Here is a 14781-nt window from a genome sequence, read left to right on the forward strand (position 1 = left end):
TATGTTTTTATTTATATCCTGTTTTTTACTCTTCTTGTAATGGTGCACAATAAAGAGTTTTTGATTGATTGATTGATTATCAACGCGGAAGTATGTAAGTATCGATGGATGGATGTATGGATGTATGTTAATTTCACGCGAAAGCATTACATCGTATTTGCATTAAATTTGGTACAGACATAGACTATCTGGATAAGCACATAGTCTACTTTTAGCCGGGTTAGTAACGCCGCAGGTTACAGCTAGTATTGACAAATTTTTAGGAAACACGTGCCAGAACAGCTCAACAAATGAGGGTACTTAACAGAGGGATATTATTTCCCAAGCCATTCCTCGTAAGATGATTCTGCTTCACGACTATTTATTTCGAAACTTTATTAAATCAAATCGGACGGCTCTCGAAATAGACGTACTTAAGGTCTGGAATATCAAATTGTCGTCTTCAACAAATTCAATGAGAATATTCTTGAACAGACTTCACAGCTTTTGTCTCGTAATATATTATTGAATGTTTATAGAAAACTTGCTATTGTTTAATTGGAAAATTATTGTGAATTGGTAATAAGAGGGTAGCAAACAAATATTTAATATAGTAATTATTTTATTTATACATTACAGAATTTCAATTAATGTTTAGCACATATTAACGACTGTGACTTTTTGTTACATGTTTAACGAAAACTCTTGAATTTTTTAAGCAAAAATTATAATAATATTAACTAACTGGCTATAACTCACGGCGTCACTCGTGTGGTACAAGGTAAAAGGTAGCCTATATGCCAATACAGACTAAGCTATCTCTGTACAAACTTTCATACCAAAGTTGTTTTCTCATGAATGAGTAACAAACATCCATACAAACATTCATACATCCATCCATCATCTATCCATACGTTCAAACTTTCACGTTTATTATATTAATATGATTAACTACTGATTTAATTGAAATAAAAAGATATAGAATTGTATGACGATGGTAGTGATAATATAGTACACGACACTCCAAGAGGTATTTTCTTAGCGGAATACATAAATATCTTAAGTGTGAAACGGACTACTAATGTAGATAAGGACTGTGGAGCAGTTAGCGTACTATTTTATACTAGCATAGGGTTACCACGAGTTTTGCCCTGTTTTGGAACCACTAAAATATGTTATTTGAGACGTTAAAATTTATGGGTATAATAACATTCATTAACTACATAAATATTATAAATAGGAAATATTTGGTTGCTGGAGAAACAAACTGGAGTTTGTTCGTCATGGATAGACTCAATAACTATAAATCTTGATACATTCTTCTTAGTTCGCATAGCCATAGCATTGAAAAACAAAAACAATGAAAAAAATTTAAAAGTCTATCTATTTGAACCCTCGCCCTCCTTACAGTGACAACGCCCTTGACCGCTGTGTAATATACATGTTTGCCCGAAATATTTAAAAATACTCACTACTCATAAATAAACAACATAACCTATAATATACTTACTAGCAGTTATCGCCCGTGGAGACACTCGCATAGTACCCGTATAAAGAGTAGCCTATGTGCTAATCCAGACTATAATCTATCTCTGTACCATCTAGCATATACCAATTTCACACAGATATGATAAGCTGTTTTCGCATGATAGAGTAACAAACATCCATACGGATATCCATCCATCCGTTAATTTTTATGCGTTTATAATATTAGTAGGATCAAAGTATCAAGTATAGGTAATAAAGATCAATGTCCCCACTATACTTATATTAATAACAAAACGCTAAAAATATGGTCTACCTAGAGAATGATAAATGCTCCAACCATTGCCAACTGAAAGAAATGCTATTTGTTTCTCATCTGACTTTTGGCTTCACTGTTCCGCTACTGCAGTGGAAGCTGCTGAAAAAAGTTAAATTGCGCATTGTCCTACATCAACGAGATTCGACCTAATTTTGTTAGGCTATGTTCAAACATCTGCCTACTGTTTGATCTTTTTGCTAACTTGAATATAGATTTTCTTTTTAAGCGAAGCATAATCAAATACGTAACAAGTTTTGCCTTTCAGTTTTACCTGTAAAAGTTCTGATAGTAAAAACCTAAACAATATTATATGGGCACTTACAAGTAAGATAAGAATTTAAAAGACAATTCCGTATGATACATTTTTAATTACTTCTACGAAAAGTGCAATTTGTAAAAATAACTAATATTGTTATATATTATATAAGCTAATAATATTGCTAATATTGCTATATAAGCTAACTAATATTGGAACACCAGAAGTATGTTACGTAGTAAGATAATGTCGTACTCCCGCGGAGTGATTTAAACTGTTTTAGAGCGGTCAACACCGCGGCGCCTAGCTAGTGAAAAAACAAACCCCAATATGCTTCCACTCACATCTCGCTGGCCATTTTATCGCAATATTATTTCCTCCACGAATTTCCAATTTTCAGGATTCGCTTGAAAATGGTTCACGTGCGAAGGATGAATAAAATTTATAAATACCACTGACGCACAAACTACGAAATAGACCTAGAAATACTAGCGTTTCAACGTAACGAAGTTTGAGAGAATTTCCAATAAACACGTTTATGTGATTACTTCACTTTATATCTCCGAGACATATATAACCTTACTATTGATATGAAAGCTTTTTAAGAGATGAGACATTGACGATACTAAGAGGTTCAGAGTTCACGTCGTATCTATTTTAGATAAAAATAAATACATTTTCGGTATTAACATTTCTTGTTACGTCATTTTGTTTATTATTGGTCTACATGTATATAAATATAGAAGCATTTATATACCTAGATATACAAAACAAAATCGGGTGAGTGTTGCTACCTGTAACTCGGGAACGACGGAACGGGTTTTTATGAATTTTAGATAGTTAAATTTGTAGCCACTTGCATTAAGATATTAACTTTTTATAATTATAAAAATACTCACAAAAAAAAATCGTTCTGGGCGGGGGCTAACCGTTAGTGTGGTTATTATATTAATTTTAAAATTCTTTCGAAGGAATAATAGCCTGGATATACATGATGAATTTTCTCATATTTCACCAGATGCCCGGGGAGGCCTGTTTCCTTTTCCTCACTCTTCCCTGTGCATTCCTTGTTTCCTGTCGTCAATCCTGTCCTTAAAAGCGGGAAGCGCATTCGCAGAGGCAGTAACTCTGCGAATGTTCATGGATGTGGTCACTTGCCCGTCATGACATAAAATACATCTGGAATAATACAATGGTAACATAAAATACTCTGTCGGTAAAGGAGCGGGTGGGTTGCCTGATGGTCAGCGCTACCACCGCCCATGTACATTTTCAGAAGCCTTACGCCTGCAAAGGGCAATATTGCGGACTGCAAAAGATAAGCAGTAAATAATGGTATTGTTAAGAGGATGGAAGGTAAGAAATGGGCAGGGTGTGGATATGTATGTGGGCCTGTCAAATGAATAATATATAACATATTAATAATTATTCGCTTTTATATAATTTTGAATTTGCATCGTGTTTATGAACAGTCTAACAGAAGTATTAATTTTTGACCGACTTCAAAAAAGAAGGCGGTTATCAATTCGACTGTATTTGTTATGTTTCTTACCTCATATTTGTACTAGATGAACCGATTTTTATGATTCTTTTTTTATTTGAAAGCTGGTCGCTTCTGGCGGTTTAGTTTTTTGTTAAAAATAATTGTATTTATTGATAATTGATATTTAGCAAAATACATGTTTTAGAAATTATATCTTTTATATTGTATCATATAAATTTGTGGTAGTATTTTTTCTTTCAGGTAATTTTCATGCAGTGAGAAAATTAGATGGATACCATTCAAGTGAGTACTTTTAGTAAATAATAATAAAATTTTTTAATAATTTACGTAGAATTCTGTCACCAAAATTTATTATTCTTATTTATTGAATGATTTGTGGCTAATATTATTAGATTCGAGTAACAAAATTCATGTTCGAAAATAGGTATTTATTTAATTAAGAGCAGTTGAGCAAATGAGATGTTTAATTTTTTTTTCAATTATAATGACGCATTATGGCCACAAAAATGAAAATCCTTACCTATTATTTTTTTCAACCGCCAATCCGCACTTGGCCAGCGTGGTGGATTATGGCCTGAACCCTCATAGGAGGCCCGTGTCCCAGCAGTGGGAACATATACCGGCTGATGATTATTTTTTTAATATGACATTTTTATTTTTTTTATTAGAAGAACAAGAAAATGCCTATAATTTTTCTTCTAGAATGTGCTTATTAACAAAAACAAAATCTTTTTGAGCTATTTATAAGGCCATATGCCTTATAAATAGAGCGAGAGCGCGCTGAAAACGAAAGCGACGCGGTCATAACAAAAAACTTACGTAAAATGGCGTCCGTAATTGAAACTATAGGCTGTTTAATTTTAATTTAATTTTTTTTATGCACATTCATTCGCTTGTATTGCCAGGTTTTTTTAATGCATTTGGCTTTATTGGTAACACTACTGTTCTAAGTCTAGAGTTATGGGGTTAGTGATATAGCAGAAGTTGTACGAGTATTTGACAGTTAGGAATGTGAGTACGGATTTATTTACAATAAAAAACATACATATCAAGATCAATCTTTTAAATTTAGCGAAACCTTTTTTAAGCCCCGACGCGAAAACCACGGGATGTTGTGTTTGTTTGAGTGTGTGTAAGGTTTGTAAGGGTTTGACTAGAGCAATGAAAGAGAAAAAATACTATAGTATGACGTAATTACTCTGACCAATTTCAAATCCAAGATGGCCGCCATTACAAAATGAGGTTGGGGTTTTTTTAGTTTTAATTTAATATACTGGTTATGTTTTTAATAATTAATAACCAGTTATCAATTTTCTTTTCCGATGTAATAAAGATTTAACAAATTTTATATATTTGTATGTATACACCCGCACACAATTATGCACGTCTCACGCTTACAACGATAGAGATAGCATCCCTCGGTCTCTGATGTGCTCCATCAGCATTATATCCGAATTTGAAAAAGGAGATCTTCCATGTGACGGTATTTTTTATATTTGTTATCTCATGACTTTTTACTGGATGAACCGATTCTGATGATCGATTTTTGTTTGAACGCTAGTACTTTCCGTGTGCATTCTGACTTATTGACGACTTTATAAAAATAACTATGTTTTATCGGAGAACTGTCTAAATGGTAAGTTAGTAATATTTCTCACTTTCATTAAACTTAAGAATAATGTCTTATATATATCAAATTTCTAATTCTATTTTCGTTAATCATAATATGATGTGTTAAGACCCATCTATTGTGTCATTTTTTTCTTATTAGATTTTCTGAAAGATTTGTTCATTAATTGATAAGTACGTTGCAACACGCAAACACGTCTTAAAATAATTTTAAAAGATTTTTATGTAATGTTTTTGTATACGCTTCTATCGTGGTTTAAACTTTATAAGACCTCCGCTATTTAACGTAGGTCTTCCCCGTAGATTTCCAAAACAGCTGTTCACCAGTGGCCTGAGTTCAGGCGCTTCTATCTGGCAAAATTTTGATAAAATTTGCTTAAGCTAACTGAATGTCTCATAGAGAGAGAGAGAGAGAGAGAGAGCGAGAAAGAGAGCTCAAGGCCGTCAGATGATTTATTTTCTGAAGTACAAAATGTGGGGCATCAAGTAGTTTTATACGTGTATTGAATGCCCGCATACTAAGTTCGTGAGATGGCTCATTCGTAGGTATCAGGTGAGTGAGATAAACTTACAAATATTGTTAACTTTATTCAAATGGTAATGATTGATTTTATACATATTGTACAAAATATAAAATGATACTGATCATTGCCTATAATACTGACACATTCTGTGGAGCTAACTTTATAACTTCCACCGGACGCTATAACTCGTGTATTGTATTTTTTCATTTTTTAAACACCTCGAAAATGTTGTAAAATATAGTTAAATTAAAGATTATTCTATACATTGAGCTTTCTTACAAAACTAAATGCAACGGTTACTTTGTGGTTTCCAAATGCGTAGTTTGCTTTCAGTCAGCAGTACAAGTGTTTGTTTAAAATATTTTCTGAAATTAAGGCAGATCTATGTAGAGCTTATTATAAGCACTTTGAGCATCATTTAATTCATATGTGTACCACAAACGAAAGGTCAAACGATGGATAAAAATGATGGATGTGACTTGAACCTAGAGTTAGCCTAGTATAAATAACATGTTTGTAGTGAGGATTTTTAAATTTATCACGCTCTAATTCATATGAATGAAGGCGCACGTGTTCTATAGATGTGTATCGAGGGTCGGAGTTACCTCAGCTCATCACCATGTACAGGAAAAACTTATCGAAAGATTTATTACAATGGAAGCTGTTCTCGATAACAGCTGCTATCGCCGTGTCCGACACAGCTGTGAAGCCAGGGCAGAAGGATACATGTTTATAAATGCAATTGCATGTTGTGTTTTATGCTGTTTATCAGTCCCTGCGTGTGTGTAGTGTGAGATATTGCAGTACTTGCGCGCGTGTGTGCGTGCGTGAGACAGTGTGGGTGTCGGTGACGCGAGGTGCGGAGGCCGGAGCGGTTTGAGGCGCCAGTCGATTTCCGAGCGTCGCGGGGCTGCCGCGCTCTACGACGCGTTGTGCCCTCTCGCGATCCCAACTTTGTATACTGGAAACTTTTTAACTCATTTTTCGAGGAGATTCCGCATCCGCGCGCCTGTTGCTACCCTAGTACCGGAGTCGAGTCGCGTGTGCAGTGTAGCGAGCGATTCTACATGCAATATCGCGCGTGTTTCAGAGTCCGTCGGTCTATTTTTGAATATTCACCAAACGGTGCGCTGCTTGGTTTTCGAAACGCAGTCGGACTGTCGGGTTAACGGCCGCATTGTGCAGCGCCTCATGTGTTTTTGTTGACGGATAACATTTGTTTTGTTACTATCATCTGTGGAATTCGTGACACGTTATCTGTAAGTACGACTCCGGTCGCTTTTCCAACTCATTTATAGTATAACGCACAAGTTTGCATTTGACCTGTTGAACGCCTATAGCAAAACTGCGACATAAGTCTGTGAAAATACAATAAAATTTCTACAATATATATTCATCGACGCATACATCGGCGGTACATGAGCGAAGAGTTGCGTATGCACTGAACGTATACGTACATACGAAATGTACTTGTATGGCTGTAAGAACAATGTTTTGTTCTATTGTACACGTTATAGTATACGTAAGCCATATACGTATTGTATTATAAATGGTGTTCCGCTGTTGGTTTCGAAAGTATATACGTCGTTTATAATGGGACGCTTCATCGTTCCCATTTTTTACTCACGACTGACAGTTTCGGGTCTAGAACAAATTAGAATGTTTATTTGACTGTTGACGAGTCATTAATTAAAAGATATCATAAAAGATCAATGAATTTATTTTGATTGAACTTATTCTGCCTTTGACATAAAAGATATAAATCGTACATTTAAATAGAAATTTCTTACTCTAAACAGAAGTCGATAAATGTACAGAGGCTGGTTGAATAAATTGGTAAACAATCGTCAGTAAACAAGACTTAAGTTGGAAAGGATGTAGGGTCCTCAGTATACACAACGAAATTGATTTTAGGTGTCGTCCGACTTACTCAGCTATCGTCAACATATTAGGGATAGTTCCGTTTATTCTATATTAACATTATTAGGGTCTTTATATTTTCATTGTATAGCCCTTATATAAAACAAATAAACATATGAAAACCAACCAAAATAGCACGGATTAATCTCTATAACTTTCAATTTCTTTGCGTTTACGAGTTGCACGTGATAAATATAAAAACATCTAAGCCTAATAAAACATGCCATGATTCATCTTTCAACAAAATAAAAAACAAACATGTATTTTTACTATTTTGTTGAAACATGCGCTTACGCATATCCTTGACGTCCAGCGATCTGATCGTCTAAAATTAATTTCTTCTCTATAAATTAGTTCGGTCTAAAATTACAGATCATGTGGCGCGTAGTATTTCGCGGTTTTTCATTATCTTCCAACACAACCACAAGCTTGTAAACAACACGCGTGTGTATGTGTGTGGTGATTATGTTGTCGCGGTCATGCAGTTTTGTGCATGTATGCGTGAGTCGTAAGATAACCATTAATTGGAAATTTTGTTTGTACCTCAGCCGCTTAATGAAATCTTTTGGGTTAATGTGAGCTAACATTAACTTTTTCACTCTATCGTGGGAATCCCTTAAATCTCGTATTTACGTATCACGGAAACATAATTCCATTAATCGTTATGAAATTTAAAGCTTCATTGTCTACGTAAACTAATCCATAAAAATGTTCAAGGAAATGTATTATCTATTCGAGAAAATTAATGCTTTAATTTTGTATTAATTTAAGCAGCCGCTCGCTTTTATCTTAATTTTTTTTGTGCGTCATGATAAAACGGGATGAAATTAATTTAAATGACAATTTCAAGTGTTTACCTTCATAAGAGAAATTAACAGTAATAATGTTTTTATCTGTAATGCTCATCAAATAACGTTATGCAGTTATTTATTTATTTAACTTAGCTTATTCGCGTAGTAGTCTACAATAAAAAAAAATTAAATAAAAAAATAACTATTTCACTGCCTATCTAAATAAAATCATTCTATTCATAAAATTAAAAAATATTTTGTAACAAAACATATAAACATTATAAAACATAAATAAAGTGAATAATATAATCATAACAATGAACGTAATAAAATGTTAGCCGTATTAAATAAAACTTAACTTGTAAGTAGTAATTTGATACATGAAATGTATACAAAATAAGGGTTTTTTGCGACCAACTACAATAAAAGATCTCGTTGTATTTGCATATCTGTCTTTGTTAGAAAATACCGTACAATAATAAATATAGTTTAATTTCTAAATAACAAATATGTTTGAAATTTCGATAGCGTTAGTTGGAGTACAACTGTCCTAGATAAGTATTATGACTTAGCAACCTCAACTAGGGTCAATGTGGTCACCAGATAACATAGCTTTTTGTGAATGAACTGTCTATATTCCCATCAATCGACTTCAATTAAAATAATGCCTTTGCGATAAACAGTTTCAATGTCTCTTTAGTATTAAATGTTAAATTAAACAGCAATTGCCTGGTGATTAAATGTTTGTAATTTAAAAGGTTTGTTTTTATGTCACGGTTCGATAAATTAACAAATTTGGTATTACGGAGATATATTGTCTGAGAATATCATATCACTAACAAGATAGCTTTTAACGGCGTAATTCGGTTAATGCACTGTTATCATTTTTAGATAAGTTAATGAGTATAAGTTTGTTTATTCTGTACTAAAGTTGATGTTAACTTTAATTACAAAATATTGAAAAAGGTCAAAGACTGTCCTTCGATATCTTTGTATCACAACGTCAATGATGAATTAAATAATGACTTATATTAGAAAAACGATGACATCCCGACGGAATCTTCTGAAAAAATATTAAAAGATTATCAAAATTCTATATGCGTGTATACAGCAAGCAAAATGCATTAAATATTTCCAAATGGAGTTTTATGACTTCACCAAAAAGAAAGTAACTATATAATTTATAACTAGGCCAATGTCAGAATTCAATGCTACAAAAAAAAAAAACCATCCGTTTATCAAAAGGATAATCACGGCCAAGGGCGGTCACTTACGCAGTTGATAAATGGGACAAATGGGCCCTTCTCGGTTGTCATGGCAACTAGGTATATTTATATAGCTTCGACGTACATGGTCCTTCTATAATTTTACTTATATGTACCTAAAATGGACGAATTCAGGGTTCATGTATGTAAAACTGGTAGTTTTTTTCATTATGTGATTTATGTTAGAACTTATGTGTCAGAACGATTTATGGGGCTTGATGAAAGCGTCATGCATATAGGTAATTCTAAGCGGAGAATTTTGTAGAGAGATTTTGTTAGAGATTTTCTGGTTATAAAAAAAAAAATAATAATCGCATGCATAGCTGGTTAGAAATTTGATCATTAATTCTTTCATGCCAGATTATTAGTAATTTTTTTTTTAATTTTTAATAAAATTGGTAATCATTATTGTTTGATTTATGCCAGTCAAATTAGAGGGAGTTTGGGAGGCAATCTGTGTCATTTGATGTCGCATCTGTAATGTTTTATATTCTTTGCTTCTTCAACTTCGTTAGAAGTGACAGTTGGGATTTGAATTAAATTAATTCCCTGTTGATACTAGATATGGCGTCGCAGAGGAATCATAGATTATTCTTATCTCAGAACTGACATCAGAACCGACAGCTGTGATAATTAATTTTTGGCTCTTACCTGTGGGCCAGGGTCATTGTAATGAAAATAAATAAAAATCTTATTACAAATTACACATTTTTAAAAGCATTGTTACAAACTTCGTGAGAAAATATTAAGTTAGTACGTAGTATATTGAGACATAGAAATGCATCTTAAGAGTTTCTGAGAATTCCATCTTTCGTTAGATCAATTATTATAGATGTTGACATTCTTTAAAATTTGTTCTTCTCAGATCCCTTATTTTATTCTTATGTATTGATAAGTATAAATAGGCAAATTTCTTTCTATTACTTATTAAATTTTTACTACTATCATCTTTAACTTGATGATTAAATACTTCAGTTTCTTTCTTTTTGGTCGTTTTGCACAGTTATGACGAACGAGTCAAATGCGATAATATTGGAATAACGAAATAAAAAGGTCACCCACGCTTTCCGAAAATGCAATGAAAAGTGTTGCTTTTAAACGTAAGAAAGCGGGCGACCTTTGCTTTTAAAAAAAGAATTCTTAAAAATTTTATCCTATGACACATGCACTTCGATTTAAAAAAGGAATAATTAACCTTTATTATTTTTAAATTCCATAACAATCATTTTATAAGGCCAGGAGTTTTTCCCGCATACATCTCGCTCCCGTGGAATTCTTGGGATAAAAACTGTGAGGTCTGATACAAATATTTGTGCCATGCAAATCGCTCAAGTGATTATATACATACAGAGATACCTTCGCATTTATAATATTAAATAGAGATGTTCTGTAGGATATATTTCAGCTCTATTAGTTGAAATACCAACTCACCACTAGGTACTATAACGTTTATCGTTCGAATTAGCAAACTATAAATTTAGATTGCTACATGGATAAGTTATTCTACAGTAAACCATCCCTCGTGTAATTGAGTTACTTTTAACTTGAGTGCTGCCTGATATACCTATAGTGCGATATAAATACCCGAGTTGAGCTGAGTCTAGTTTCATTATGGATATATAAATACTTAATATAGGTATTTTTTATTTCTTCATACACATATATATTCTTTTTAAGTATAAATAATAATATAACTTCTTACTCTTTCCGAAATAAAATTATAGCAGTGGGTATTACAAAAAAAATCTAAATATATAAAAACTTTTCTTTGAAGGGAATTTAGTCTAAAAAAATTGTGAGGTAAATCACAAGTTGATGATTTAATATTGAAAAATTCCATGAAGATTCAATTTAGGTCGGCGATATCAATAGGCATTCATTATACTTGGTTCAAATTTTCATCTTACATTGTCATAGAAACCTTGCCTGTGAATATAATCAATCAAGCTTATTTTGTATGAAAACGACAATATCTTACTGATTGATTCCTTATATTAAGAAAACATATTTTTGGATGATAATGATGATGATACTGTCACATTTAAATGTAATAAAGCTAGTAGTTAATGCACGCATAAGTTACACACATAGGAATCAAAATAATACACACATCTCTCAGGTTCTTAAAGTAACACGTTAGGATACAAACATGAATTCATTGGATCTCGCACAAGGCCAGTCCTGCGGGACTATTAAACGAGTAATATAGTATATCAATTTGATATTTTAAAATTAATAGATAATAGATAGGGCTGGGCAGGGCGGATGTTTATGGGCGGGGGTAGCGTTTACCACCAGCTCCATTGCCGACGATGACATAAAAAATAAAAATTTAGACCATAGACTAATTTGTTGTGTCTCTATTTAATATTATAAATATCTCTTCTTTACGTCTATAACATTAAACCGATTTGGAAGAAATTTACTGAACATATAATATGTAGTTTTTATCACAGAAATCCTACGGGTACCGAGATATGCAGGGAAAACTCCACATAACTTCGGGACTGTCTATGAGTTCTTTTCTCTACGCGGGTGAAGCCGCGGGTGTAAGCGTGAATTGATATGTATCAATATTAACACTATCTTTTACGGTTTTAAATTTAATTGTCTAGATTTTATTTTTGATAAGCTTATAGTATTACTAAAGCGCGTGGGCGATTATAATTAAAGCAATAGTAGGTATGTAATAAATATGATACATTAAAATCTAATTTATATAATATTTGGTTTCGTATTTAATAACAGATTTGAATGTCAATGAAAAAGTTACAAGTAGTCTAATAGATTTAAAAGATACACATACGAAATGTGTGTTTTTGTTCATTTATAAATAAAAATAATGTAAATAATATAAATTATTAGAAACTTGATAACATGATACGTCGTAAATCAAACGATAATAAATATATTACGTTAATTAAACCGAATAGGCGTATAGAGTGAATGAGTTGATACCACGAAAATTCTTTAAAACAACAATCTATAATGAAATCAGAAATTATTGCTGTTAGTTTTGGCGCGCGCCTCCGTATATTGAAGGGCGAGAAATCCAACTGCACTAGGAAAATTTTCCGGTATAAAATTTTACATACACAGACTCTCTATTGATGCCTAAATACAAATAACTATGACATAATCTTATGAAAAATATTCCGATTTTTATGACTTGGAAAAATTTTGTGTGAGGTTGGTTAAGATATAATATTAACGGGACCGAACGCGAATATCTTTGTTATGTCACGCCGTTAATGTCTCTTATGTCTAGTTAGATAATGCGCATAAAATATATGCACATAACTGCAATAGCGAACAATGTCTATGTTCATTGTTGTGAAATAATGAACGATTGTTTATGTTCCATGATGTAATCCTGATAGATTTACGAGTAGCAGGGTAATGAATCTAACTAACAGATAACGTAAAAGCAGATTAAAAAAAATCAGAACTCGGTAATTTTCCACGATAATTTATCTCGGCGAGACGGGTTGTGTTCTGTGGTTATGTTATGTGTAGTCAGTCGTGTTGCGAACGACCTAAGCGCTTTTTGATGACCCACGATAGAACCCAAGATCGCGTCAGTTACGCGTTCGATGTTTTGATACATTGTTTCTATACCGTGAAAGTATGGTTCATTCGGTAGTTTTATTTTAACATTATTATAAGAGAGAACTTGAAATAATGAGCTAAATCCATTGTCCTCACAGACTTTGAACTGTCCTTGCGCTGGTTAAGTTTTACTTAATTTTTGGTACAGGCTATGTTTTATAAGAACAAACCACAAAAGAAAAAAATTGCGAAATCCGAAATTGTTGAAAAAAAAAAATCCGAAAGAGAATAAATTTAATCTATAGTGATAGAATGCAAACAGTCGATATAATATATCCAAAAGACAATGCACTAAGCTATCACTAATGTTTTAAAGAACACTACAATTAATCACATAAGTAGAGTATTATTGATAATACTAATTAAATGCTGTAATATGGACGTTATCTTATCTCCAATGTCTACATTCCATTCTATAAACTTTCCTTGATATTGGGAGAACTTAGCAATATCTTGATAATAATACGGAAAACATTTCAAGATATGCCCATTGTATACACTAGCTCGTGTTACAATATGAAATAATAAATTTTCCATAGCAAGAGAACTGTTTACATAAAGTTCATTTTATATTATTACGTGAATAGGTTCTGATCGAAATGATAACGTTGTTTTTACACTGTTTTTGTTATTGTAGATTGTTGTTTAGTGCTCAGTTCTGTTTGCACCATGTTCATAGTAAAAACACAGCGTTTTATAATTACTGAATACCTAATTTTGAAATTTTTATAACTAAACAACATTACAAATTTAAAAAACATCATTTACTACGTTCGAAGACATAACAATAAAAAATATAAAGTACAATTTCTAAAATACTATTTATAAAGGCCACTTAATCTGTTGTCGTAAGAATATGAATGGTATTAAATATTTTCATATCTCGTTATCCTTTCATATCCCGTTACTATCTATCAAGCAGTGAATATAATAATATTTATTAATTTTCCTCTGTAGCGCATATCTGGCGCCTCATAATTACCATAGAGTAATAATAATTGTAATCAGTAATGTGTCTCTCCGCCCTCTATCGCAAAGTTGCGGACTACTGTGTATGCGTGTTCACTCACACATACAGAAATATATTATGCACGTGTTTAACATCTCATTTCGATTCGGTCACGTGGGCAATTAATAATATGGATAGCTTTTTGTGTAATTTTTGCTTCCTCATAAATACGTCACAATTACACAACAGTTACCGATGTAGAGTACGTTTGCTAAGGCAGATGAAAGTTGGATTTCGTTTATTTTGTGTGTTCGACTCTCTCCGCAGACTTTATCTATACCTATAACGAATAATTCTGAGCATCAATGATTTTTGTAAGAGCAATGAACGTTCACATGTATAAAGCAAATCGAGAATAATAGCACAGACACATAAATTTCAAGCAAATTTAGTCGGATTGAATAAAAACACCATGTATCTCCATAAACACTAGCAAAATCAATGGTATAGCAATAAAGGAATTAGAAAACACACCATTAAGTCCTTGAGGT

At 32.6% G+C, this 14781-nt stretch overlaps 1 protein-coding gene across 9 annotated transcripts in view; it reads left to right on the forward strand.

Moving 5' to 3' along the window:
* Window positions 1–14781, forward strand: part of LOC119840283 (dual 3',5'-cyclic-AMP and -GMP phosphodiesterase 11) — a 162215-nt gene that overhangs the window by 55971 nt on the left and 91463 nt on the right. For 4 of the 9 annotated variants that reach the window (XM_038366826.1, XM_038366825.1, XM_038366828.1 and 1 more), the window contains exon 1: window positions 6573–6955. The exons of 2 other annotated variants lie outside the window; for them this stretch is intronic. The gene's annotated coding sequence lies outside the window, so the exon portion shown is untranslated. Of the gene's footprint in view, window positions 1–6571; window positions 6956–14781 lie in introns of those variants that run through there. 3 more of the 9 variants (XM_038366822.1, XM_038366823.1, XM_038366824.1) reach the window with 1 other exon arrangement.

The sequence above is a fragment of the Zerene cesonia genome, chromosome 5 (genome assembly GCF_012273895.1).
Source record: "Zerene cesonia ecotype Mississippi chromosome 5, Zerene_cesonia_1.1, whole genome shotgun sequence".
Lineage (NCBI taxonomy): Eukaryota > Metazoa > Arthropoda > Insecta > Lepidoptera > Pieridae > Zerene > Zerene cesonia.